The sequence below is a fragment of the Colobus angolensis genome, unplaced genomic scaffold, assembly GCF_000951035.1.
Source record: "Colobus angolensis palliatus isolate OR3802 unplaced genomic scaffold, Cang.pa_1.0 Scaffold92, whole genome shotgun sequence".
Classification (NCBI taxonomy): Eukaryota; Metazoa; Chordata; class Mammalia; order Primates; family Cercopithecidae; genus Colobus; species Colobus angolensis.
In genome coordinates, this window is record NW_012123154.1 from 1,992,059 (window position 1) to 1,997,219 (window position 5,161).

The following is a 5,161-nucleotide window of genomic DNA, read 5'->3' on the forward strand; positions in this document are numbered from 1 at the left end:
TTATTGAGTGGTTTATTTGCTGTGGCATTTCATTCAATATTTATTTGAGTGGGCTTTTTTCCTTTACTCTTTTTCCCTTCTGCTCCATACGTCAGACCTGCCTATTCCTCTGTCAATTTCATGACTGGTGCTGGGTAATAGGGATTTTTTAAGTTGCTCGTGATAGACAGCCAATTCCACATTACTTTAAAAAGAGGGGTGGTGGGGAAAAGGATTAGTTTCACTCAACCAAAAAGCCAAGGGATAGATCTTGAGGTGCTGCCGATTCCAGGGGCTCAGGTGGTGTCATTAGGCATCTCACCTCTCATCTCTCAGTACAGCTTTCCTCAGTGTAAGCTGCTTTTGCAGGCAGTCCCGCTCCTTGTGGAGGTCCTAGGAGCTCCATCCTGGGCAAGAAAACTGCTTTTCCCAACAGTGTATACAAATATTCTGGGTTTGGCTCTGATTGGACAGACTTGGGTCATGTGAGTGATCCCAGACCAGTCACAGTGGCTAGGAGGATGGGATATGCAGATGGGACAGGGCTGGGATGGTCTCCATTCAAGAAACAGGGGAGGCAATAGATCAGCCCACTATTAATATAACTATCAATATTAACATTTACTATTTATTGGATGTTTCCTTTATTCATGCAAGTGTCTGATATTATCTCTCTATGCTGTCTACCCAGCTGGGTTCTGCAGCTTTAAGAATGAAGAATGCAAGGGTCCCTGTTCTCCCTCCTGAAGTTTTCTTTCTAGTGCAAGAGTGAGTGAGCATGCATATTAGTTATCTGTTACTATGTAACAGTTTACCACCAACTATTGGCTTAAAAGAACAGGCATTTCTTATCTCACATTCTTCATGTGTTAGGGTTCCAGGTATGGCTTGGCTAGATCTTTTGTAAGCCGGTGATCATGGTGTCATCAGGGCTGTGTTCTCATTTGGCATCCAACTGGGGAAGGACCACATTCCAAGCTCGCATGGTTGTTGGTAGCATCCAGCTAGCAACAGGACTTAAGCCCTCAGTTCCTTGATGCACATTCTTCTCCCCATGACAGCTCAGTGTGGCCAACGCTTCTTCAAAGCCATCAAGGGAGAGCCTCTCAGCAAGATAGACATTACATTCTTAGGGAACGTAATCATGCGTGCACAATCACGAACATTGGATCACTTTATCCATGTTCTACTGGTTAGAAACGAGTCCCAGGAACCACCACCCACTCTCATGAGGAGGGGATCACCCAAGGGCAGGTAAACCACAGAGGGGACCATGGGCCCTGCCTTCAGGGTTCTTACTAGGGTCCTTAGTAGTCCACCTTGCTACAACAAGTAAACAAAATATAAGACCAAGGGCACTGAAGAGAAGTAAAAGGGTGATAAGGAATTGGGAGAGCATGCTAAAGCATGCCACAGCAATCAAAGATTTCTTCTGTTTGAACCAAAGCATGAGTTGTCACCATGCCAAGCACACAGGGAGGGTGTTCCTGGCAGAGGGCACAGTATCCCAAAGGCCTAGAGATGGGAAGAAGCTTAATGTGTTTAAGGAAAAGGATGATGTCAGCATGGCTCGGCCTCATCATGCAGGACCTCATGGAGTGAGTTTACACCAGGGGTCCCCAACCAGTACCTGTCCTTGGCCTGTTAGGAACCAGACCATACAGCAGGAGGTGAGCAGCAGAGAGTGAGCATTGCTGCCTGAGCTTCACCTGTCAGATCAGCAGCAGCATTAGATTCTTATAGGAGCATGAACCTTCGTGTGAACTGTACATGCAAGGGATCTAGGTTGCACGATCCTTATGGGAATCTAATGCCTGATGATCTGTCACTGTCTCCCATCACCCACAGTTGGGCCTGTCTAGTTGCAGGAAAACAAGCTCAGGGCTCCCACTGATTCTACATTATGGTAAGTTGTGTAATTATTTCATTATGTATTATGATGTCATCATAATAGAAATAAAGTGCACAATAAATGGAATGCACTTGAATCATCCTGAAACCACCCCCACCCACAACCCGCTGCCCCATCTGTGGAAAAATTGACTTCCACAAAACTTGTCCCTGGTGCCAGAAAGGTTGGGGACCACTGGTTTATGTCAAAGGGCAAAGGAAGGACAATGAAGAATCTTACGTGGGAGAGTGACATGATCAGACTTGGGTGTTTAAAGATCATTCCGTGGCCAATGGATTTGAATCAAGAAGGCCAGTTGGGAGGTCTATAGATGCCCAAGAGCAGAGAGGATAATTGTGACTTAAAACTTACACTAGGCTGAGTGCGGTGGGTCATGCCTGTAATCCCAGCCCTTTGGGAGGCCGAGGAGGGTGGACCACTTGGGGTCAGGAGTTCAAGACCAGCCTGGCCAACATGGTGAAAGCCCATCTCTACTAAAAATACAAAGATTAGCTGGGTGTGATGGCAGGCACCTGTAATTCCAGCTACTCAGGAGGCCGAGGCAGGTGAATCATTTGAACCTGGCAGATGAAGATTGCAGTGATCCAAGATCTCACCATTGTACTCCAGCCTGGGTGACAGAGCGAGACTCTGTCTCAAAAACAAAAAAAAACTTACACTGGGGCAAAGGTAATGGAGACCTTCCTCATTTAGAGGGCGAGCAGCATTTGGTGATGATGGAGAAGGAAAGGGGGACACAAGGTTGGCACCTAGGTTTTTAGCTTGAGCCAGTAGTGGATAGTGACACTATTGTAGGAGTGAAGGACAAGTTTCCTCTCTGCCCTCTGAAGCATCTCTGAAATGAACTGGCAATAGACAGATGAACAAAAGAAAAGGCACATACAAATTTATTAACATGCCCATGAACACAGGAGTTCCAAAATAGACTCAAAGAAAGGCCAAATGATTGAAACTTACATAGAGGGAGATGGGGGAAATGTAGACAACTTGAAGGATTGTAAATGATTTTTAGGGGAATTGAATGGACCCAAGGAGCAAACCACGATGAGATACCATCTGATACTAGTCAGAATGACTATTCTAAAAAGTCAAAAAAATAACAGATGCTGGCGAGTTTGTAGAGAAAAGGGAATGCTTACACATTGCTGGTGGGAAAGTAAATTAGTTCAGTCACTGGAAAGCAATTTGGTGACATCTCAAAGAACTTAAAACAGAGCTGTCATTCAGCCCAGCAATCCCATTATTGGGTATATACCCAAGGCAATATAAATTGTTCTCCCATAAAGACACATGCACATGTATGTTCATCACAGCACTATTCACAATAGCAAAAACGGAATCAAATGTCCATCAGTGGTGGATAAAGAAAATGTGGCGCCATATACATCATAGAATACTACACAGTTAATAAAAAGGAATGAGATTGTGTCCTTTGCAGCAACATGAAGCTAGAAGCCATTATCCTAAGTGAACTAATGCAGGAATAGAAAACCAAACACCATATGTCCTCACATATAAGTGGGAGCTAAACATTGGGTACATATGGAAATAAAGATGGGACCAACAGACATTGGGGCCTACATGGAGGTGGAGGGTGGGAGGAGGGTGAAGATTAAAAAACTATCAGGTACTATGCTTATTACCTGAGTGATAAAATAATCTGTACACTAAACCCCTGTGACATGCAATTTACCCATGTAACAAACCTCCACATGTACTCCTGGAACTAAAATGAAAGAAAGAAAAAAAAAAAAAGCAGACAATAGTTTGTAAATTATTTTCTTTAGAAACTGAATGGGACAAGTTATGGGAAGGTGAGGGGCAGAACTGAACGGCAAACAAAAGTAGTCTTATTATGCAGATTAAGTCTTTTAGGTAATCTCTCAGAATTGCCCTTGGCAAAATAGATGAAAAGCATGAGCATGGTGACAACTTTTAGTCTCTTTTGTGGTGGTTAATTTTTTCTGGTTATTTCGGATGCTAATCCACCATGTTGACTTCTGATTAACCCCAGTCCCATGAATGCCTCCTGATTCCTGCTTTACTGTTCCTAGTGTAAGAACATGTTGACTTTGATGTTATCACACAAATTTTAGGCTATGATGCATACAGCATTCTTGCCTGTCCTGAAGGGTTGCCTTTAATTGGCTTGCTGGAGCAAGCATACCCTTTCCCTACGGTATATGCATAGCCCTGGTGTGGGGAGTAACACTGCAGAGATCTACCTGTACTGCCAACACCTAAGACCACACTTATGTCTGTAAGTTCCTTCAATAAATCACCCGAAGTCAACAAACTGGATCTGTCTGCCTCCTTCTTTGGTTCCTTGGCTTCCTCAGCATTTGGGAATCACTCTGCATATTCACAGAAATTAAGACAATTGCATTTCTTTTGGAAGAAATTTTCCTCAGTCAGATAAGGGAACTTCCAGAGAGAGCCTGATACGGTTAGGCTGTGTCCCCACCCAAATCTCATCTTGAATTATAGTTCCCATAATCACCACGTGTTGTGGGTGGGACCAGGTGGACATAATTGAATCATGGGGTTGGTTTCCCGTATCCTGTTCTTCTGATAGTTAGTTCTCATGAGAGTTGATGGTTTTTATAAGGGACTTCCCCCTTCGCTGGGCACTCATTCTCCTGCCACCCTATGGAGAGGTGCCTTCTGCCTTGATTGCAAGTTTCCTGAGGCCTCCCCAGCCATGTGGAACTGTAAGTCAGTTAAACCTCTTCCTTTCTAAATTACCCAGTCTCAGATATTTCTTCACAGCAGCCTGAGAACAGAGCCCCTCCCTGCAATCAAGAGGGCAGAAACAAGAGAAGATTAGAAAATCCTTGGTTCTGAAGCAGTTTCTAAGGCCTTTCATTTCCTTTAACTCAGAAGTGCTCTGCATGCCAAAGTAACAGACTTTGGGGTATCCTTCTCTGTGCCTCAATGGGGGCTGTGTGAAAATTCAATCCCTGCTTTGCTCATATTAAGTCAGATATGCCTCTTGGATACTAAGAAGATGTGTCAAGTAGACAGTTGGCTTAGAGGGTAGGTTTGGGCTGGGGAGTATTTTTAGTGCTGAGAGCTTTACACAGCCTTCTTGTGGGATGCTTTCCAGAGAGTAGACAGGAGATCATTTCAAAACATAGTTCTGATCACATAAACACCTTGCTCCAAACTCTGCCAAGTACAAAGTGCTTTCTCTTTGTTAGCACTTTGAAGTTAGCACTTAGAAGTGCTAACTCTTTCCTCTCATGGATCAATCCATGATCAAAGACCAAT